Here is a 25,070-nt window from a genome sequence, read left to right as displayed (position 1 = left end):
TCCTAAAGCCCATTATATTAACATAATTTCTTAACACCATGTAATTTTCTTTATCACAATTATTAAAGTATAATTTAATAATAACTTAAGATCTTTCTTGAATGGAGATAGACATTTAAAAGCTAAATTCACTGTATAAAATAGTAAGCAGTACATATATTGTATACTATGAAAAATGTTAAGGAACAACATCCTGCAGTTAATCCCATTAATCATTTTGCAAAAATAATACAAATATTCATTCCAAGTTGGATAATCAACATATATATATACATATATACATAGTATATCCTTCATCCTTCATTCACATATCAGTTATGACAAAATTTTGCCAACAATTTACTTTTATAGCCAAAATTACCAATAAAGGAATAAGGAAAGGAGGGACAAAGGAAGGAGGAATGGAAGGAGGTTGAGGGATTTTAGAATTTATGACATTGAGATATATTAGATAAGGATTTAAATTTGAACATCTATATATTTTAATTTATTATTTTCCTGAAATAATACAAAAGCACATCAAAGAACTGAAATTTAGATATAAAATTATTTACAACCCAAATTTGAGATCAATTTATATCTGCAATTAATTTGCATTTTACATTTTAATTTAATATTATACTGTTTCTTTATGATAATATAATCAATTTAATAAAGTGGAAAACTATAATGTATATGATATGTACATTCTCTCACCATTTACACCATCTCTGAAAGTATTTTTGAAATGGAATATTTTATATTTAATGCTCTTATCATTAGAAGGGATTAGAGTATTTTAATGATGTTAGATTTAACTTACTTCATCCTACTCTTTTTCCTATCCATAAGTAGAGTTTATATAAATATATGTATGTTTGTGTGTGTGTATGTGTGTGTGTATCCTTCAACTTTGTATCACTTCAAATAAGATTTTGCCAAAAGATATCTTTTAGAGCCAAAAATACTGATCAAAAAGAAAGAAAAGAAGGAAACTGATATTATATAAGGACATTTCATTATTATTTAGGGCAAATATCTGTATGAACTAAACATTTGAATTGTGACCTCTACATTCTACTCAAACTCATGTCATTTGCCTATAAATATAAGCTTTTATTTGCAAGTGCATTAATCATAGAAAAATATTTAATGAATCAGAAGTTCATAAGAAGGCAATAGCATTAGAAATGTAAAGCCATTCACAGTTACAATCAAGAAAAGAGAAAAACATAATTTAGAATATTTAATTCAAGTAAATCCTTGATAGTACACAGAAATTATTAACAACAATCAATTCAATAATTTGTGGTATGGGAAAAATTTGTGATCACAACGTTTTCTTTGATTAAAAAAATGGCTACTAAACTCTTTCATGCAATGAGTAGCTTATTAAGTAGAGTAGTTACTGAAAAAAAAAAAAATGACTTAAGGATTGAGAAGTCTTCCAGAAATATAAGAAAATAGATTAAATTGAGTATTATGGGGAAATGCAAGATAATCAATACACTTAATGTAAGAAGTCCAGAAGGAGAAAATATAGGAAAAGTAATTGAAGAAATCATAGCTAGTTCTCATCTAAGTGAAAAATGGAGGCTCATCAATTACCAGGAAAAATTAATGAAATGAGAACAAGGGAAAAGAGCCATTATAAAAATATGTAATTCTCTGAAAAAAAAATTTTTTTATCATGAAATATACCTTGATCCCATCACAGTCTGACAAATAGGGAGTTTAAGAAACGTATTTAATGTCATTCAGCAGTTCTCAGAATGTACCAGAAAAAAAAAGTAAGGTCTCATGATTAAACTGCCTGACACAAAGAAAATTATAGAATAATGATAATAAATCTCTCTTTTATAGAACATTTCTTTACTAAGTGCAGACTGTCATTACAAAAATTATTTGTTGTCTTTTGATCATTATCATAGAAGAAAAGTCATTACTTCCACCACTATTACCCATTGAAAAGACAGGTCAAGTGAACTGTTGAAAGATTGACAGTGGCACTGAAAATAAAAGTAAGGGTTTTTAAAACAAAATTTCAATCACTGTGCTTTAAATGTAAAACTCTGAATCAGAAAAAGCCCTGGATTTTTGTACTGAAGTGATTTATCAAGGAGACAGGGAATGCTGTTGATCAGTAATTAAAGTATATACAATTTATTATTTTAAATACAGGATCTAAAACAATAAAATATTTTTTAAGTCTGAATTTTGTAAAAGAAAATAGGTATGCTATATTCATAGTGATGTAAACTCTAAAATTTCCAGTTGAGGTAAATATTTTCCCATTCTGTATTCAAATAAAATAGCTAGCAATTCTAGCATGGGTTTGATAGAGTAGGATAATTAAATAGTTAAACATGCCACTAGGGAATTAAAGACAAAAAGGGAATTTTATGGGAGTTGCGAGACTGTTGTAAACTAATGGTCATTCAAGAAAATAATCCAGTAATCTTGCAACAATCTACTCTACCTTGAAGGCAGACCAGGTACATTCAAGTGCCAGGCACACTCAAGCCACAAGTCCTGATAGTTAAAACACAAAACAATAGATATGGGGTCTGAATCTTGTTACATGAAGTCAGGGAATTAATGGTCCTTGAAGAGGAGCATTTCTGTATGTAGCCAAGACAGGAATATACGTGAAAGGGGAGAAAAACTAAGGAAAATGGGACATTATACTGAAACCTGAGATGAAACACCATATTTTAGTATATGTCACCACGCTTTTGCTAATATATATGTGACTTAAATAGTGCAGTGACAGTCCCGGTTAGACCATATAGGGTCAAAGGAGGACATAATGATAATGATAATGATGATAATGATAATGATAATGATAATGATAATGATAATGACTTCTACCCAAAAATGAGGAAGAAGATGGTCTTCTTCCCTCCACACTTTTTCTTTGATTATAAAAATGTAGCCCCCAGGCTTCCCTGGTGGCGCAGTGGTTGAGAATCTCCCTGCCAATGTAGGGGACACGGGTTCGAGCCCTGGTCTGGGAAGATCCCACATGCCGCGGAGCAACTGGGCCCGTGAGCCACAATTGCTGAGCCTGTGCGTCTGGAGCCTGTGCTCCACAACAAGAGAGGCCGCGACAATGAGAGGCCCGCGCACCGTGATGAAGAGTGGCCCCCACTTGCCGCAACTAGAGAAAGCCCTCGCACAGAAATGAAGACCAAACACAGCCATAAATAAATAAATAGATAAATAAATAAATAAGTAACCCCCCCCAAAAAAAAGTTTAAAATCATAGCCATTGAGATGTTTAAAAAAAAAAAAAATGTAGCCCCCTTTGTTCTTGGGGCTGTGCTCCCTTGCCTGCCAGGTTGTATCTCTCACAAGCATCCTATGATAATAAACTCACTCTTTGCCTATCAATCACTTTGCCTTAAGCGGAATTCTTTCTGTGTTGAAAGGAAAGAACCTGAGCTTCACTAAGTCCTGACACCAGGTAAGTGGTTTTAATTAAAAGATAGTGGGTTTGAGTCCCCTCCTAAGTCAGGGATTGTGGATTCAAGTCCTGATCTGAGGTGTGGCTGGGTTGAGTACCCTCCGAGGAGGGGTGCAATTTCAGATTCAGTTTCTTCATTATTACTGTCAGCTCTCTCTTCACAGATTTAGTTCATTTGATCATCAAGTACCATAAATCTAATAAAAGTAATGCTAAACACTGCCTCATTTCTAACACATATTATAAATATTCCATTAAATTGCTTGTAAGGATGAAAATAATACAAATTTTTAGTTAAAAACATAAGAAAGGAGTCAGACTTTATATGCTCAGATGTAACTATAAATACAAATTATAAGAATTTCTTAAGCACTATTGTTTTATGGGGACTACATATGGCAGTTGTATAAAGGGCCACCATACCAATAAGAAGACATTTAAAAAACATAATCTTTAAAACCATATATCTTACTCTATCCTATTGTTTTAAAAAGTTACTAAATATCAAATAAAATTACATTGTTTAGAAATATTTAGTTATTTAAATTTAAAGATTTTTCTCTTACAGTGCACTAAAGCATGACTCTTAGAATTTGGTAAACTGCCAGGTACACAGATTAGTTCCCAGGGAGGGAAATAGGCACATTAAGGTGATTAGAAGAACACACCATGTTGAAAGCCTACTTATATTGTAAAATGGATATATATCTACATATTTGCATCTATATCTATTTCAGAATGTTAAACTTAAAAGCTGACAAGCAACCTGACAAGAGAAAAATATTAACGGGGACATTTCTATAGAAAAGACAAGGCATGAGCTAGTGTTCTTCCATTAAAGACTGACTAGCCAAAACTACTGGGGAAATGGCTACACAGCTTTGAGAGAGAAATATCACAATTCTATAATTTTACTACCTTTAAAGTTCGTATGTATGTAGTTAAGCCAAATAATACTGAGGCATTCAAAGAATTGAAAGATATGGTAATTATGTATCCTTTCTGAAAAAAATAAGTACTAAAAAATGGATAAATCCAAACAAAAATGTAAGAAGTAAGAGATGGTTATATGAAAGCTTTGATAATGAATATTGAATCCATAAGTAGGCAAAGTAAGTCTCAATCTATTTTGAAAATATTATTTCAAAGGAAATACTAATAATGAAAATAATGCTTAAAAATGATTCTTCAATGTAATTTATTTGATTTTGTAAATGTATGTTAAATGTATATTAATGTGTATTAATATGATTATATAATTAATGAAACAGATACATTAAGAGACAATGTATAAAAAAGTTGAGAAAGCAAAAATAACTTATTTTCTAATCTTCACATAGAAAAGAATTAATATGTATTTTATCAATGGTAAGTTTTTAGAATTTTTTAGCTGTAATTTTATTTTCTCTTTTTATTTATTCATTTTATTATTTTTTTTGGAGTATAATTGCTTCACAAGGTGTGGTACCTTCTGCTTCATTTGAAAATATTTTCTCTCATTCTGTGTGCTGCCTTTTCATCTTGTTTATGCTTTCCTTTGCTTTGTAAAAGCTTTTAAGTTTCATTAAGTCCCATTTGTTTCTTTTTCATTACGTTAGGAGGTGGGTCATAAAAGAACTTGCTGTGATTTATGTCAAAGAGTGTTTTTCCTATGTTTTCATCTAAGAGTTTTATAGTGTCCAGTCTTATATTTAGGTCTTTAATCGATTATGAGTTTATTTTTGTGTATGGTGTTAGGTAGTGTTCTAATTTCACTCTTTAACATGTAGTTGCCCAGCTTTCCCAGCACCACTTATTGAAGAGGCTGTCTTTCCTCCATTGTATCTTCTTGCCTCCTTTGTCATAGATTAGGTGACCAGAGGTGTGTGGGTTTACCTCTGGGCTTTCTATCCTGTACCAGTGATCTATATTTCTGTTTTGTGCCAGTACCATACTATCTTGATTACTGTAGCTTTGTAGTATAGTCTGAATTCGGGTAGCCTAATGCCTCCAGCTCCAGTTTTCTTTCTCAAGTTTCCATAGAAATTGTAAAAGTTTTTGTCCAAGTTCTGTGAAAAATGCCATTGGTAATTTGATAGGGATTGCATTGAACCTGTAGATTAACTTGGGTGATATACTCATTTTGACAATATTGATTCTTCCAATCCAGGAGCATGGTATATCTCTCCATCTGTTTGTGTCAGCTTTGATTTCTTTCATCAGTGTTTTAGAGTTTTCTGAGTACAGGTCTTTTGCCTCCTTAGGTAGATTTATTCCTAGGTATTTTATTCTTTTTGTTGCAAAGATAAATGGGATTGTTTCCTTAATTTCTCTTTCTGATCTTTTGTTGTTAGCATATAGAAATGCAAGAGATTTCTGTGCATTAATTTTGTATCCTGCAACCTTACCAAATTCATTGATTAGTTCTAGTGGTTTTCTGGTAGCATCTTTAGGATTTTCTATGTATAGTATCATGTCATCTGCAAACAGTGACAGTTTTACTTCTTCTTTTCCCATTTGGATTCTTTTTATTTCCTTTTCTTCTCTGATGGCCATGGCTAGGACTTCCAATACCATGTTGAATAATAGTGGTGAGAGTGGACATTGTTTTCTTGTTCCTGATCTTAGAGGAAATGCTTTCAGTTTTTCACCATTGAGAACGAGGTTTTGCTGTGTGTTTGACATATATGACCTTTATTATGTTGAGGTAGATTCCCTCTATGCCCACTTTCTGAAGAGATTTTATCATACATGGGTGTAGAATTTTGTCAAAAGCTTTTCTGCATCTATTGAGATGATCATATGGTTTTTATTCTTTAATTTGTTAATATGGTATCACATTGATTGATTTGCATATATTGAAGAATCCTTGCATCCCTGGGGTAAATCCCACTTGGTCATCCTGTAAGATCTTTTTAATGTGTTGTTGTATTCTGTTTGCTAGTATTTTGTTGAGAATTTTTGCATCTATGTTCAACAATGATATTGGTCTCTAATTTTGGTATCAGGGTGATGGTGCACTCATAGAACAAGTTTGGGAGTCTTTCTCACTCTGATATATTTTGGAAGTGTTTGAGGAGGATAGGTGTTACCCATTCTCTAAATGTTTGGTAGAATTCACCTGTGAAGCCATCCGGTCCTGGACTTTTGTTTGTTGGAAGATTTTAAATTAGAGTTTCAATATCATTACTTGTGATTGGTTTGTTCATATTTTCTATTTCTTCCTGGTTCAGCCTTGGAAAGTTGTACCTTTCCAAGAATTTGTCCATTACTTCCAGTCTGTCCCTTTTATTGGCATATGGTTGCTTGTAGTAGTCTCTTATCATCCTTTGTACTTCTGTGGTGTCAGTTAAGTCCTCCTTTTTCATTTCTAATTATGTTGATTTGAGTCCTTTCCCTTTTTTCTTGATGAGTCTGGTTAAAGGTTTATCAATTTTGTTTATCTGTTCAAAGAACCAACTTTTATTGATCTTTGCTATTTTTTTCTTCATTTCTTTTCATTTATTTCTGCTGTGATTTTTATGATTTCTTTCCTTCTACTAACTTTAGGTTCCCTTTGTTCTTCTTTTTCTACTTGCTTTAGGTGTAAAGTTAGATTTTTTATTTGATATTTTTCTTGTTTCTTGACGTGAGCTTCAATTGCTATAAACTTCCCTCTTAGAACTGTTTTTGCTTCATCCCATAGGTTTTGGTCATTGTGCTTTCATTGTCATTTGTTTCTAGTTATTCCTTGATTGCCTCTTTGATTTCTTCAGTGATCTCTTGGTTGTCAGGTAGCGTATTGTTTAGCCTCCAAGTAGTTGTATTTTTTACAATTTTTTCCTGTAATTGATATCTAGTCTCATAGTTTTGTGCTCAGAAAAAATGCTTGATATGATTTCAATTGTTTTAAATTTACTGAGGCTTGATTTGTGACCCAAGATGTGACCTATCCTGGAGAATGTTCCGTGTGCACTGGAGAAGAAAGTTTATTCTGTTGTTTTTGAATGGAATGTCCTATAAATATGAATTAAATCCATGTGATCTAATGTGTCATTTAAAGCTTGTGTTTCCTTATTTATTTTCTGTTGGGATGATCTGTCCATTGGTGTAAGTAGGGTGTTAAAGTACCCCACTATTGTGTTACTGTTGATTTCTCCTATTATGGCTGTTAGCATTTGCCTTATGTATTGAGGTGCTCCTATGTTGGGTGCATAGATATTTACAATGGTTATATCTTCTTCTTGGATTGATCCCATGATCATTATATAGTGTCCTTCCTTATCTGTTGTAATAGTCTTTACTTTAAAGTCTATTTTTTTCTGAAATGAGCATTGCTACTCCAGCTTTCTTTTGATTTCCATTTGTATGGAATATCTTTTTCCATTCCCTCACTTTCAGTCTGTATGTGTCCCTAGGTCTGAAGTGGGTCTCTTGTAGACAATATATATATGGGTCTTGCTTTTGTATCCATTCAGCCAGTCTGTATCTTTTAGTTGGAGCATTTAATCCATTTACATTCCAGATGATTATTAATATATATGTTCCTATTACCATTTTCTTAATTGATTTGGGTTTGTTTTTGTGGGTCTTTTTCTTCTCTTGTGTTTCCTTCCTAGAGAAGTTCCTGTAGCATTTGTCGTAAAGCTGGTTTGGTGGTGCTGAATTCTGTTAGCTTTTCTTTGTGTGTAAAACTTTTGGTTTCTCCATCAAACCTGAATAAGATCCTTGCTGGGTAGAGTAATCTTGGTTATGGGTTTTTCCCTTTCATCATTTTAAATATATTGTACCACTCCCTTCTGGCCTGCAGAGTTTCTGCTGAAATATCACCTGATAACCTTATGGGGATTCCCTTGTATATTATTTGTTGCTTTTCCCTTGCTGTTTTTAATAATTTTTTCTTTGTATTGAATTTTTGATAGTTTGATTAATATGTGTCTCAGCATATTAATGTTAATGTTAATGTCAGCGTGTTTTTCCTTGGGTTTATCCTCTATGGGACTCTCTGCACTTTCTGAATTTGATTGATTATTCCCTTTCCCATGCCAGGGAAGTTTTTGACTATAATCTCTTCAAATATTTTCTCAGACCCTTTCTCTTTCTCTTCTTCTGGGACCCCTATAATTCGAATGTTGGTATATTTAATATTGTCACAGAGGTCTCTGAGACTGTCCTCATTTCTTTTCATTCTTTTTTCTTTATTCTGCACTGTGACAGTTTTTTCCAGCATTCTGTCTTCCAGCTCACTTATCTGTTCTTCTGCCTCAGTTATTCTGTTACTGATTGATTCTAGAGTATTTTTAATTTCAGTTATTATGTTGTTCATCACTGTTTGTTTGCTCTTTAGTTTTCTAGGTCCTTGTTAAACACTTTTTGTATTTTCTCTATTCTATTTCTGAAATTTTGAATCATCTTTATTATCATAACCAAATTCTTTTTCAGGTAGTTTGCTTATTTCCTCTTCATTTATTTGACCTTGTAGGCTTTTACCTTGCTTCTTCATCTGTTTTTTTGTCATCTCATTTTTTTTGATGGGTGGGGCTGTATTCCAGTTTTACTCGTTATTTGGCCTGAGGCATCTAGCACTGGAGTTTGCAGGCAGTTCCGTAAAACTAGGTCTTGGTGCTGAGATGAGGACCTCCAGGAGACCTCACTCTGATTAATATTCCCTGTAGTCTGAGTTTCTCTGTTAGTCCAGTGGTTTGGACTCAGTACTCCCACCACAGGAGCTCAGGCCTGACCCCTGGCCTGGGAACCAAGATCCTGCATGCCATGCTGCTCAGCAAAAGAAAAGAGAGGGGAAAAAAGGAGCAGTACAATAAGAAAGAATAAAAAATAAAATAAAATTAGAAAAATAAAAAAATATATTAGGAGAAATAAAAATATAAGAGAAACAACTACAACAAGGTAAAACAGAACCACAACAGAAAAAAAAGAAAAGAACAAGCCAAAAGGAGCAGAACAATAACAAAGTTTAAGGAATAAAATAAAACTAGAAAAATAAAAAAAATTAGACAAAAAAGTCTATTAGAAAAAATAAAAATATAAATGAATCAACAACAAGGTAAAACAAAACCACAACCTAAAAAAAAAAAAAAAAAAGGCTGGAAACTGCCTTGGTTGTGGGTGGCAGAGATTAGGTAGGGATGGAGTAGGGTGGGGACAGGGCCTAGGCTTAGGATCTGTGCAGTGGGGAAAGACAGCACAGCCTGATGGTGGCCTCTGAGTGCCTTGGAGTGTGTGCAGAGTTCAGGAGTTTGGAGATAATGTCCTGGGTGTGGATGGGTGGGCAAAGCTTATGCCCAGCATGGTTGGAGGGGGTTCCTGATTGTGGCGTGTTTAGGTAAAGCCCTGGTTGGGGGGTGGGGGGACAGGTCTTAGTCTCAGCACAGCCAGAGGGAGTCTCTGAGGGTGGAGGATTAGGCCCAGGAACTCAACAGGTTTCCCAGTGACCAGTGGGCAGGGGAAGCACTGGCTGTGATCCCTCCCATTCCTCTGCTCTCCTGAGGGTCTCCCCTGTCCCTGTTGATCCATTAACCATGGGTGGGCCCCACTGGGTGTGGGAACCCCTCCCCTCTCGCAGCCATCCCTCAGGAGCACTGACCCTGTCCATCGGGTCTTTACTTTTCCTCCCCCCTCCCTCCCTCCCACTCCCTCTGGACCCATGAGGCTGGAGAGTGCCTTGGTGGTCTGAGGATCAGGCCCAGGACCTCAGTAGGCTCCACAGGGCCCAAGTGGGCAGGGGAAACACTGGCCATGGTCCATCCTCCACCCTCCGAATGGCCTTCCTTGTTCCCCCTCTGGGTGAGGGTACCCCTCCCCTCCCCCAGCCGTCCCTCAGGAGCACCAGTCCCATCTCACCTCCACTTCTCCTCCCCCCTCACTCCCTCCCGCATCCTACCTGGTCACTCGGGGGTTCCTCCTGTCCCCTTATGTGGCTGTGGTCCCCCTCCAGTGCCTGGTAGGGGTCATAGTTGTGTGGAGACGTGAACTATGTGTCCTCCTAGTTCACCATCTTACAATGAAGAAAGAAGAAAACAAAGATTAATTCAAATAGAAATGTTACAGGGAAAAATAGTTTGTATGGAAATATCATGATGTAAAGTCCTCAGTCTTTGACTGATAATCAGAAGGAATAAATAAGGATAATTGAATTAGAATAAAAATATATAAAAATCAACACAAAGGAAAAAATAACTTCTTGTTAATTAAGAAATGAATGTTACAGAAGGCAAAATGAAAACATAGATGAAAGTCCTAAATTCAGAACCAGAATAGAGCATTAATAGCAAAACAAATAAAACTAAGATCTATAAAGAAACATGCCCTTGAATAGAAGGAATACCTTTGCATATACATTAAAATTGTTCAACACAATGATGTCAAAATTTGTAAAAAGATACCTCTGCCTAGATAATTTGGATAAGATAATTGAAAAAGAATTGAGCCTCCATAATAACGAATCTGGGGACATTTCCAAAATGATGAAGGGAAAATAAATCACTCCAAACTTACAATTATGTATCTGGCCAAATTACCTATCATGGAAGTGGTAAGTAAACAGACTCCTAGAAGTAAAAGAATGCAAAAAATTTACACTCAGACATCTTCACAGGTAGAATTGTTGGAGAATGTACTTCAGCCAAGTCCACTTGTTGGTCCATAAACTAGTTCCCATACACAGAAAGTACGGCAAGACCATAGAAAGAGACAGAGCACTCCAGCTTTGTAGGTGGCAGGTTTAATAAGCATGGGAACTTATGAAGATTGTTTTGAGCAGCCATGAGAGGCTTCACGTTAATGTACTGTCCAGATGGTCTGAACAACAAACACATTATTATCTCAAGGCTGTGTCCTTGATGCAGATTCTCCAGGGCAGAAAGCAAGTGAAACACATTCTGAGGAAAGGGGAGGAATTGAGGAGTCTCCGATTGCCTGGGTCCAGGTCAAGGGTCAACCAGTAGTTGTGTCCTCTCAATGACCTCCTCCAAGACTGCTCCACTTCAGGTATAAGTAGTGAGAAATGAGAAAGGAAAACAGAGTTAACTATTTCTTGGTTATTTAAAACATTATTTTAAAAATTGTGTGAAGTACGATTGCAGTTTTGAGAATATTTTTAAAGATGCACTTCTAGGAAGTCTCTAAACCAAGGTTTAAATTTATTTAGTCATGTATCTATGGGTAATTTTTTTCTGTTTTTAAATTTAATATCTTATTTTATTCACTAAGAACTTTTAAAAATTTAATTAAAAAGTTAACATCATTTCCAATGTATTAAATGGTTATTATGGTTAGAGATTAAAATGGTTATTTTAACAGAAAAAAGTCAGTGTAAAACATTAAAAATGATGTAATGGCCTCAGTAAAGCAGGGTAATTATATTAGTTATGGTTTTCACCAATAAAAGAAAGTTACTTTTTATTTATAATTATATTTAAGTCATTTAAATCCATAAAGAATTCTCAATATAGAATATATTGAATATGTCTAAAGTCCATAGGGCAAAATTATGTGCATACTTTGATTCTAAGACAAAGCACACACAAACATATATACACAAATAACTAATACTCAGGAATTATGTACATGAAAACGTTTAATTTTTAAAATGTTTTACCTTACAGTGAGATTTGATTGCATTTTGATTTGCATTTCTAAATTATGAAATATTTGACACATACAAGTTATTCATTAGTATGAATGTAAAATATATATCCAAATATATATCTTAGTCTACCACCCAAACTAAGAAATAAAACATGACTTTTCCAATATATTTACCTTTGCTTTTTTTATATTACTAAAAATTAAAACTGATATAACTACTTTTTTAGTAATAAGTATTTCTTTCTGGTGTTTCTTTTTCCACATTTTTATTTTGAATCATTTTTGAAACACATTTAAGTGTTTCTCTTGCAAATACCCTAGAGCTTCCTCTGCCAAACTATCTGAGTATCTACATCTTTTAATATGAAAACTGACTTAATTTAGGTTTGCCTATAAGTATTATTGAATTATTTGCTTATGACTATTCTTTGTTTTCCACAAACAACTTTGTTCATTTTTTTTCATTTAGCTGAGTGACTTTGTTTTTGTTTCAGATGTACTTTTCAAGTGCTAAAACTCCTCAGTCTTTTTTTTTTTTTCTTTTTTTAATTTCTTGGCCGCACCATGCAGCTTGTGGAATCTTAGTTCCCTGATGACCAGGGATAGAACCAGCGCCCCCTGCAGTGGGAGCACGGAGTCTTTACCACTGGACTGCCAGGGAAGCCCTAAAACTCCTCAGTTTTTACATCACTGAAGACAATTTCATTTTTTTCACACTTGTACATTTTGGCCATTTGTAGAATTTAAAATTCAAAATGACTTTTCTATAAAACATGAACCTCAAGAAGTTGTCTTCTTCAATTCTGTTTTGCCAATGTTATCTAAAAAAAATCTGCATTTTTTTTTTTTGCTGACAGTCATTTCTCTGTATTTATAAACTTTCTAATTATATTTTTCATTATATATTTTCCACTATATATCAAGAAAATTGTCCTTTTCCCCTGCTTTCATCTACAAGTATGTATATTCTGCTCCATCTCTGGAAATTTTTTTTTTTTCACTTTTAATGGATTATCCACCCATCTTTTGACTTTGTTTACTTCTCTAAAACTACTTTCAAATAAATCTTGGAACTTTGGATAATTTAATACTGAAAAGGTCTTACTTTGAACCAAGAGAATGTAATAGCCATGAACCTGTTTTAACCTAAAAATTAGGTTTCCATATATAAGGATCAAAAAAATGGTACTGGAAAAACTAGGCATCCACATGTGTAAAAAGTGAATCTAGAAGAGAAACTTTACACCCATCACAAAAATTAACTCAAAATGGATCATAGATCTAAATGTAAAACACAAAGCTATAAAAACCCTAGATGGCAACATAGGAGAAAATCTAGATGCCCTTGAGTATGTTGACGACTTTTAGATACAGCACAAAAGGTATGAACAATGAAATAAATAATTCATAAACTGAACCTCATTAAAATTAAAAAAAAAATTTTTTTGCAAAAGACACTGTCAAGAGAATGAGAAGACAAGGCGAAAAGACATATCTGATAAAGGACTATTATCCAAAATGTACAAAGAATTCTTAAAGCTCAACAATAAGAAAACACACAACCTAATTACAAAATGAGCAAAACACCTGAGCAGACACCTCACCAAAGAAGAAAACAGATGGTAAGTAAACATATGAAAAGATGTTCAGTATCATGTCAATAGGAAACTGCAAATTAAAAAAATGAGATACCACTACAAAACTATTTAGAATGGCCAAATCAAAAACACAGACGACACCAAAAAAGCTGCCAAGGAAGTGGAGCAATAGGAACTCTCATTCATTGCTGGTGGGAATTCAAAATGGTTAAACCAACTTGGAAGATAATTTGACAGTTTCTTACAAAACTCTTACCATAAAATCCTTCAAATCCACTCACTGGAATTTCCCCAAAAGAGCTGAAAACTTAAGCCTGCACAGGATGTTTATAGCAGCTTTATTTGTTATTACCAAAACATGGAAAAAACAAAAATGTCCTTCAGTAGGGGAATGGATAAAAAAGTTGAGTACACCCAGATAATAGAATATTATTAATTGCTAAAGATAAATGAGCTATCAAACTGTGAAAAGACATGACAGATCTGCAAAGGCTACCTAGTATATGATTCCAATTATATAATATTCTGGAAAAGGCATAACTATTGAGACAATAAAATGATCAGCAGTTGCTAGGTGTTATGAGAAAGGGAAGACAGAATAGGTAAAGAACATAGGATTTTTAGGGCAGTGAAACAATTTTGTGTGATACTATAATAGTGGATAAATATCATTGTACATTTGTTCAGACATAGAATATACAACACCAAGAGTGAATCCAAAGGTAACTATGGACTCTGGGTGATTATGATTTTTCCATGTGGGTTCACTGATTGTAACAAATGTGGGGGAGAAGATATTCTGTACTGTCTGCTCAATTTTGCTATGAACCTAAAACTGCTCTAAAAAATAAAGCATATATTGTTATATGCTGCTGGGCCCTATAGAACTCCCAAGATCTCACAACATGGGGCTTCCTCTGGGAAGAATCGTTGTGGCAGCAGGGCCTTGGTCCTTTCATATACATATATAAAAGATTGATGTAAATGAATCATTCATTTACATTCATGTAAATGAATGGATATTGAGAGACTCAAAATGAAGTTAAAGGATTCAAAAACAACAGAAACAAAACAAATCCTTTAAACTATTCAAATTAATTAGACAAAAAATATACAGAGAATAGTCTGGGTTTACAACCCTTTTCCAACAGTCTGTACTCCTCACTGAATATATATTTTTAAATATACAAGTGATGCTGGGAAAACTGGACAGCTACATGTAAAATAATGAAATTGGACATTCTCTAACACCATATACAAAAATAAAATGGATTAAAGGTCTTAATATAAGACCACATACTACAAAACTCCTAGCGGAAAACACAGACAGAACACTCTTTGACATAAATGGCAGCAATAGTTTTGTGGGTCTGTCTCCTAAAGTAAAGTAAATAAAAGCTAAAATAAACAAATAGGACCTAATGAAACTTAAAGGCTTTTGCATAACAGAGGAAACCTTTGAAAAAATGAAAAGACAACCTACTGAACGGGAGAAAATATTTGTAAATGATATGACCAATATGGGACTAAAATCCAATATATGTAAACAGCTCATACAACTCAACATCTAAAAAACAAACAACCCAATTAAAAAATGGACAGAAGAACTGAATACACATTTTTCCAAAGAGGAAATGCAAGTGGACAATAAGCACATGAAAAGATGCTCAATATCACTTATCATCAGTGAAATGCAAATAAAAATCAAAATGAGATATCACCTCACACCTGTCAGGATGGCTATCATCAAAAAGAACACAAATAACCAATGTTGGCAAAGAAATGGAGAAAAGGGAACCCTCATACACTGTTGGTGGGATTGCAAATTGGTGCAGCCACTGTGGAAAACAATATGGAGGTTTCCCAGAAAACTAAAAATAGAAATACCATATGACCCAGCAATTTCACTCTTGGGTACATATCTGAAAAAAGCACAAGTACTAATTTGAAAAGGTATGCACCCAGTGTTCATAGCAACATTATTTACAATGGCCAAGCTATGGAAGCAAACTAAGTGTCTATCAACAGAGGAATGGATAAAGAAGGTGTGTTATATATATATATATACTCTTCAGGCAAAAAAAAAAAAAAAATTGCCATTTGCAGCAACATGGACGGACTTGGAGTGCATTATGCTAAGTGAAATAAGTCAGGCAGAGAAAGACTGAGAACAAACTAGTGGTTACCAGTTGCGGGGGGGGAGGGACATATGGGCGGGGGAGTGGGAGGCACAAGCTACTGAGTGTAAGATGGATTCAAGGATGTATTGTACAACACTTGGAATATAGCTAATATTTTGTAATAACTGTAAATGAAAAGTAACCCTTAAAAATTATGTAAAAAATTTAAAAATACACATATAACAACGACAAAAATTAACTATGTAGTAAGTCACAAAGAACTCTCCACAAATTTCACAATACGTAAATTGTACTATCGTCATAAATCTAAGTAAGTAGGATAAAATTTAAACAACAAAAATGACTAATTGAAATTTATGAACATTCTTTTTGAAAGTAAATATAGCATGTCCATTATTATTAAAGCCTCTAATGTGCTTTTATTCTTATACCATTCACCTCTCCTTCTTCATTTCAGAGTTATACTGAGATTTTTAAAATCATCCCCCAGCTTTTCTTTATAATTTCTTGAACACATGCATGCATCAAAAAACTATATAATTTACTTTAAGTTGTCATTAGTATCTATAAATGTTATCTTTTTGTTCAATTTTTCTGAAACTTTCTATTACATTTTGATTTTATTAATTATTAATTTTTTTATAAACCTATGAATTTTTCATATGCAACTTAAAAATACTCCATTTATCTCTTTTCCAAACAGTTGATATTTGAGTTACTTACAATGTTTATTATAAACAATAATGTTATGAACATACTGTATATGTATCTTGGTGCACACAGAATGCATTCAAAAGAAAATCAACAGAACTTAGGAAAGAAATTGCTAGAGTTTAGCTTGTCCAAAACTTTAATTTTACAAGAATATGATATTTTCTGAAGTTAGTTATTTCAATTTATACTTTGAGCAATAAGAGATTTTTGCTTTTATATCATTCAATTATTTAAATTTTCAAATGTTTGCCATCTTAATGGGTGTAAAATAACATTTTTGTGGTTAATTTACATTTACCTGATTACCAATATTGTCAGGTAAATTTTCACTGACATTGATCATCATTTCACATGTTGGTAGCTTATATTTTCTTAAAAACCTGTTTCTGCATTTTGCCTATATTTCTCTTAGCCTGTATTATTTTTTATTTGTAGATTATATACATGTATGCATGTAAGTATCTGTTTGCATATTTTAAATAATACTTTCATGATTATCTGTATAGCAGATATCAACTCTCAGTGGGATGAATGAATGAATGAAGTAGAAGTATTTGAATGAACTTGAAGTATTTATTATATTGTAGTAAAATACATGTTTATCTTTTCACCATTGTTATCATATTTTGAGTCTTATTTAATAAATTATTTCCTGCATATAGTAGGAAATAATTTCTACATATTCTTATAATATGTAACAATTTCCTACATATTCTCATAAACAATTAGCTTGACATTTAAATATTTTATCTGCTTGGATTTGTAATTGTGTATGGTGTGTGGCATGAATTATTTTTTACATTCATTATATATGAATGTATATGATATATATGAAAATCTTACCATAATTATATCAAACAGTAATTTCTCTTCTCCTTCATTTCTCATACTACTTGTCATCTTTAAAGTTTCACATTTGTATGAGTTTTCTCTAGTTTTTCTGCTGAGTACCACTGACCAATTTATTTATGGTTGGAATTCACACTCAACTTATTTTCGTCGAGTGTCTTGACTTTTATTGGCTCCATCTTCTTCCATATAAATTTTAGAGTAAGTTTATTAAATTCCATTCAAACCTCTGCCAGAATTTAATGATAGAACATTAAATCTATGAATCATTTTGATGAGATTTTACATAGCTAAAATACTGACTTTCTATATCATGAAGAATTTATATTTCTCTAGTTATGTATCTTTATGAATTTCCACATAGTCATATATTTTTTCTCTAATAGAATGCAAGTCTTTTATTTGGTGAATTTCTTTTTTCCTTATTTTTTGTGTGATTGAAATTTTATCTTTTTACTGCATTTCTAACACTTTTTTCCTAGGCATAGAAATACGAGTGATATTTAGTCTTTGGACACTGATCTTTTTATCTGACTTTTTAGCTTATTAACTTAAACATTATAATTCATTTCTTTCCAATTCTTGTAAATATTACATTTCATTTTGTTTCTTACTAAGCTCTTAGGTACATCCCTTACAATAATGAATGGAATGGGTCATAGTGGATATTGTTATCTTGTTTCTAACTTTAAAGGTAATGTTTTCACATTTCTGTATTGCTCACAGTACTATTTACTTTGGGATTTTTTTCAGATATCCTTTATCAGGATAAGGAAGTTCTTTTCAATTTATTGTTTGTTAAGAGCTTTTTATCAAGAATAGTGTTGAATTTTATCACACACATTCTCTGCATCTTCTGAAATGATCAATTGCTTTTCCTCCTGGAGTTTTGTAATCTATTAATGTGCTGTATTACATTGATTTATTTTATACAGGCAAACTACCTTACATTCTTGGAATAATCCAGATATGCAAGGTAGTTTGCTTGTATAAAAGTAAAGTGTATATATATATATATATATATATATATATATATATATATATATATATTTATTCATATATATTTTATATATATTCATAGTGGATTTAGTGTGCTAATATTTTGTTTAGAATTTTAAAATGTATTTTTGCAGGTCAATTTTGCCTGTAGTTTCACATTTTTCCACTGAATCTATTTTTGCTTTGTTTTTATTTACATGATAGTAAATATGAGACAACACTTCAAGAATTAAATCTGCCGAGTGAATGCCATTTTTCTTCATAAGGGGGTACATGAGCTCAAACTATTTAAATTGTAGGTTTTAAACAAATCACATTTAATCAATCTGGGATGAAAGAGTCATAGTGAAAAAATGCCTACTATGAAGCCATTGTAAACAATGGACCCTTGGTTTATCTAGACTACACAATTAGATATTTAAATTTGTTTTCCTCACAGGAGAGCACATCATTCTTTTAATTTTATATTTATATGCAACATTCTGAAAAAAGCATATTCCTGTCACAGATTTTAAAGTTAATAATAATTTATACCCTAATTAAAAAAAGGTTCATGTCAAAGTGTACCAAAAGACTACTTCTGAAGATTTGATATATAACTATATTCACTGAAAATGTATAGTTAATTTATGTCAAATGATTGTTTGTTATTAACTTATATTTGTATATTAAAGGGTTGTTTTTCATATTGAATCATTATTAAGACTGGATATTTTTAATGCGGTAACTGTTAAGACACATAGCTTTCAGATTTTACCCAAAGCAAACCAGCATGAGACATACTTTATTTGTTACTCATTTTCTGACAATGTCCTACCTAGTCTTGGATTGCAAGAAGGGGGATAAAGACTGGTTTATGTTACCAAACACTGTTTCCATTTCCTCCTGGTCAGAAGGCTATATAGTCGTATTTCCCTGATATCTTTATATTTAGAAACACACTTTGCCAATGTTATGTGGGCAAAAGTGATGCACCCTTGGCCCATTATATTTTTTTGCACTCTTTTTTATACTCTCTTCCCTCAAGCATGGCCCATGGAAACTTCCCAGGCTAGCGCCCATCCTCTCTCTCTCTCTCTTTTTTTACTTTCTCTATTTTATGAGGAAATTTTCATTCCTAATCCAGTCACATAGGTGAATTTCTTCAGGAACATTATCATTCAATATTGTGTAATTTCCATTCCCCCATATATGTCACCATTCCAGAACTCACTACACTCTTAACATGCACTATTAGGTATTTCCATTTATGAAATAAAATGTTCAACTTAATTTTTGTATACTGCCGTACCCCAAAACCTGCTATTTACCAGGAATAGACCATAAACGGACAAGCTGTTTTTCAGTTACATCCTGCATTCTTCTACTAATCTTTTCAAACTAGACAAATTGTTTTGTAACCATAGTAATAAAAAAAATGTAAAACAAACTGTGTGCTTAAACATAGGCAATTACTCTTATCATCCACACAACTTTGGATGCTGAATTAAAAATAAAATCAATGAAATAGTTTTTTCAACAATATGACACATACCAGAGTCATTTCATTTTTAGTGTTTTTCAGTCACTAAATATTATTATTGTATCATTGTATCTTCCCGTTTAAAGACTGCCTCTGAAAATGACTCTGGAATTATATTTATTTAGGAACCTTTGTGATTTAACATAGATGAGTCAATTTTACATTCTTTCAAAAATATTCTTCTCGTACACTTTAGTGATCAATACCTATATCCTATAAATGACAATGTAGGCAAGATATCTAGTGACATGAGACCTATTCTGCTCACTCTCATTACCCTTCAGGTTGACTTATTAAGGTCTAGTAGTTTACTAGTTAACCATCTTCCCAAATATCCCTAAATCATTCTTACCCCTACCTTCATGTGTTTTTATTTTGTTGGAATGGTCTCTTTGCCCTTTGTTTAACCAAAAGTTACTGAATATTTCAGATAGAAACCCTCAGGAATTCTTCTATTCCTACTGCAATACACATCACACTCCATTTTCCATGAAATATAACTGAACCAACAGTAATTCTTGTTGAAATCACAGATTTATATCATATATGTTATGCTATATATATAGTAAATATTATATATGATATACATATTTATAATGTACCGATTTTATCTTTTCAACTTCATATCCCCTCCTTGCAGATGAAGACCATATTTTTCATTTACCTTATGTTACTTATAACTCCTGTTGAAGAACTAACAGTATAAGAAAATCTAATACACATTTCATTGATTGGGTAAATAATTTATCTTTTTAAAAACCACAATACAGATGAAAGTATTCAACTTACCATCTAATCATCAATCATCCTGTAAAAAATGAAATATTAAACTAGGTATGAAAAGCACATTTGACCAATAGTAAATTTTCTCATTCAAAAATGACAATCCTAATACAATTTCACCAAAGAATGTTTTTTGAATCAAAACTAATTGTTGACTTGTTTACCCTATTTATTATTTTTTTGCTTTGTTATTGTTGGATTGGGGATTTGTTCCAAACAACAGAGCTATCAGTGACAGACCAAGTACATCTCTGATAGATCAAGTGAGCCTATATGTATTCACAAAGTTCATCATTGGCAGACAATGGAAATTCATCATGACTTCAAAACCTAAGAAATATCAAGCAAACAGACTCAGTATAAAATTTTGGTAAATCAATGATACTACAATAAAAAGTTTTTAAAAATAAAATTTTTGTCTAAGCTAATCTCTCACAACTCCCACCTATCTCAATCTTCATGTATGTTAGTTAATTTTATTTCAATCTTTCCCAAAGGAAGAGTTAAATATACTTCTTGCTACTCTAATTCTGGCTAATATTCCACCACAGATGACATTTCCCATAACAATAACAACAAATGATCTATTTTCTTGTTACTAATTTAACCAGAGTTGGACCTAAACAGTTCACTCAACTATTCTGCCTACTTCTTTTGGTCAAATTCCAACTTCCCATTTGTGTTCAGTGTTCTCATTGTAAGTGTGCACAAGTTTTGGTTTTTTTTTTTTAAACTCCTTCTTCCTATTTTTCATGATATTGTGCTGCATTGTCCTGGATAATATTCTAATTATACAATATAAACAAAGAGACTTAAGAAGAGATAAGATGACAGAGTAGGAGGACCTTGAGCACCTCATCTCTCTTCACCTCCTTTCACGAGCACACCAAAATCACAACTAGCTGCTGAGCAACTATCAATAAAAAAGAGTGGAGTGTACCAAAAAAAGAAATTCTACATCCAAAAACATAAAGAAGGAACCACAAGACAATAGGAGGGCTGCACTCATGATATAATCAAATTCCATACAACTCAGGTGGGCAACCCACAAACTGGAGGATAATTATATCACAGAAGTTCTCCCACAGTAGTGAGAGCTCTGAGCTGTACACAAGGATCCCCAGACTAAGGACCTGGCATCAGGAGGAGGAGACCCCAGAGCATTTCCCTTTGAAGGGCAGCTGGGCTTGATTGCAGGAGTGCCACATGACTGGGGGAAACAGAGACTCCACACTTGGAGGGCACACACAAGGTCTCATGTGCACCGGGACCTAGCACAAAGGAGTAACTCTATAGGAACACACGAAGCCTCATGTATACCAGGACGCAGGGCAAAGACAGTGACTTCATAGGAGCCTGGACTAGACTTATGTGCTGGTCTTGGAGGGTCCCCTGGGGAGGTTGGGGGGCTGTGGTTCACTGTGGGGACAAGGGCACTGGAAGGAGAGGTACCAGAGAATAGTCATTGACATGAACTTTCCCGGAGGCCACCATTTTGGCACCAAGACCTGGCCCTACCTAAGAGCCTGTAGGGTCCAGTGCTGGGAAATATCAGACCAAACAATGAATGGGGCAGAAGCACAGCTCCACCCATCAGCAGACAGACTGCTGAAAGAGTTCTTAAGCCCACAGTTACCTCTAGACATGTCCCTTGACACAGCCCTGTCCACCAGAGGACCAAGACCCAGCTCCAACCAGCAGTGGGTAGGCACTAACCCCTTCCACCAGGAAAGCCTACACAAGCCTCTAGACCAGCCTCACCCATGAAGGGGAAGATATCAGAAGCAAGAAACACAGAAATTTAGACAAAATTAAATGGCAGAGGAATATGTTTCAGATGAAGGAACAAGAAAGAACTGGAGAAAAAAAACTAAGTGAAGTGGAGATAAGCAATCTATCAGATAAACACTTCAGAGTAATGATCATAAAGATGACCAAAGATCTCTAAAAAAGAATGGATGCACAGGGTGAGATGTTACAATAAATTTTTAACAAAAATTAGAAAATATAAAGAACAACCAAACGGAATTGAAGAATGCAGTAACTAAAATAAAAAATATAGTAGAAAGAATCCATACCAGAATAAATGAGTCAGAAGAATGGATAATGAGTGGAAGACAAAATTGGGGAAATCACTGCTGAGGAACAAAATAAAGAAAAAAGAATGAAAAGAAATGAGGACTGTTTAAGAGACTGCTGGGACAACATTAAATGTACAACATTTGCATTTTAGGGGTACCAGAATAAGACAAGATAGAGAAAGGACCTAAGAAAATATTTGAAGAGGTAATAGCTGAAAACTTCCCCAACATGGGAAAGGAAGCAGTCACTGAAGTCTGGAAAGGAAGAAGTCACTGAAATCCAGAAAGGGAAGAGAGTACTGAGCAGTATAAAACCAAGGAGGAACATGTTGAGATGAACAGTAATCAAGCTGACAAAAATTAGAGACAAAGAGAAAATACTAAAAGCAAAAAGGGAAAAGCAACAAATAACATACAAGGAAATCCTCATAAGGTTAACAGCTGATTTTTCAGCATAAACTCTGCAGTCCAGAAGGGAGTGTCATGATATATTTAAAGTGATGAAAGGAATAAACCAACAACCAAGAATACTTTAACCAGTAAGGCTGTCATTCAGATACAACAGAGAATTCATAAGCTTTACAGACAAGCAAAAGCTAAAAGAATTCAGCACCACCAAACCAGCTTTACAAGAATGCTAAAGGAAATTCTCTAGGAGGAAAGGAAAAGACCACAATTAGAAAAAAAAAAACATTATGAAATGGGAAAGCTCAATGCTGAAGGCAAAAATACAGTAAAGGGAGGAAATCATCCACACACAAATATGATATCGAACCAGTAATGATTAGAGGAGGAGAGTACAAATGCAGATATTTGAAATGCATTTGAAATTAGGAGATCATCAACATAAAACAATCATGTATTTATACAGACTGCTTTATCAAAACATCATGGTAACCATAAACCAAAAATCTATAAAGATATACACACAAAAAAAGAAAAAGAAATTAAAACACAACACTAAAGATAGTCATGAATCACAAGAGAAGAGAATAGAAGAGGAAGTGAAGAAAAAAAGACCTACAAAAACAAATCCAAAAAAAATTAACAAAATGACAATAAAAACATACATATCAATAAACACCTTAAATAAAAACGGATTAAATGCTTCAACCAAAATACAGAAACTGGCTGAATAGATACAAAAACAAGACCTATATATATGCTGTTTACTAGAGACCCACTTAAGATCTAGAGAAACATACAGACTGAAAGTGAGGGGATGGAAAAAGTTATTCCATACAAATGGAAATCAAAAGATAGTTGGAGTAGCAGTAAGCATATCAAACAAAATAGACTTTAATGCAAAGTCTGTTACAAGAGACAAAGAAGGATGCTACAAAATGATCAAGGGGTCAAGTCAAGAAAACAATTAAAAAATTGTAAATATATATGCACCCAAAACAGGATCACCTCAATATATAAGACAAATGTTAACAGATATAAAAGGAGAAATTGACAGTACCACAATGTTAGTGTGGGGCTTTAACACCCTACTTACATCAATGGACAGATCATCCAAACAGAAAAATCAATAAGGAAACAGAGGCTTTAAATGACACATTAGACCAGATGGACTTAACTGATATTTATAGAGTGTTCCACCCAAAAGCAGCAGAATATACATTCTTTCCAAGTACACATGGAACATTCTCCAGGTTAGATCACATGCTGGGCCACAAATCAAACCTCAGTAAATTTAAGAAAATTGAACTCATATCAAGCATCTATTCCAAACCCAACACTATGAGAGTAGAAATCAACTATAAGAAAAAAACTGCAAAACCCACAAGCACATGGAGGCTAAACAAGATGCTACTAAGCAACAAATGGATTGCTGGAGAAATCAAAGAGAAAAGCAAAAAATACCTAGACACAAATGAAAACAAAAACATGACAATCCGACAATCCAGTACTTATGGGACACAGCAAATCAGTTCTAAGAGGGAATTTTATAGTGATACAAGCTTACCTCAGGAAATAAGAAAAATCTCAGTTAAAGAACTTAACCTTAAACCCAAAACAACTAGAAAAAGAGGAACAAACAAAACCCAACGTTTGTAGAAGGAAAGAAATCATAAAGAGCAGAGCAGAAATAAATGAAAAAGAGCCAAAGAAAACAACAGAAAAAATCAATGAAACTAAAAGCTGGTTCTTTGAAAAGATAAAAAAAATTGATAAATCTTAACAAGACTCATCAAGAAAAACAAGGAGAGGACCGAAATCTATAAAATTATAAATGAAAAAAGAGAAGTTACAACTGACAACAGAGAAATACAAAGGACGATAAGAGACTAACTACTGCAGACAACTATACGCCAATAAAATGGACAACCTAGAAGAAATAGAAAAATTCATAGAAAGGTACAATTT

At 33.3% G+C, this 25,070-nt stretch overlaps 1 long non-coding RNA gene across 1 annotated transcript in view; it reads right to left on the bottom strand.

Moving 5' to 3' along the window:
• The window catches only part of LOC309644418, a 76,979-nt gene that overhangs the window by 30,511 nt on the left and 21,398 nt on the right, over positions 1 to 25,070 (bottom strand). The window contains exon 1 of the long non-coding RNA XR_014254413.1: positions 10,305 to 25,070. This exon is cut by the window's right edge and continues 21,398 nt beyond it. This is a non-coding gene — a long non-coding RNA (uncharacterized lncRNA). The remainder of the gene's footprint in view (positions 1 to 10,304) is intronic.

This window comes from Balaenoptera physalus (assembly GCF_965194825.1).
Source record: "Balaenoptera physalus genome assembly, chromosome: 15".
Lineage (NCBI taxonomy): Eukaryota > Metazoa > Chordata > Mammalia > Artiodactyla > Balaenopteridae > Balaenoptera > Balaenoptera physalus.
Note: the sequence above shows the minus strand (reverse complement) of the source record. Positions and strands in the feature narration are given on the sequence as shown.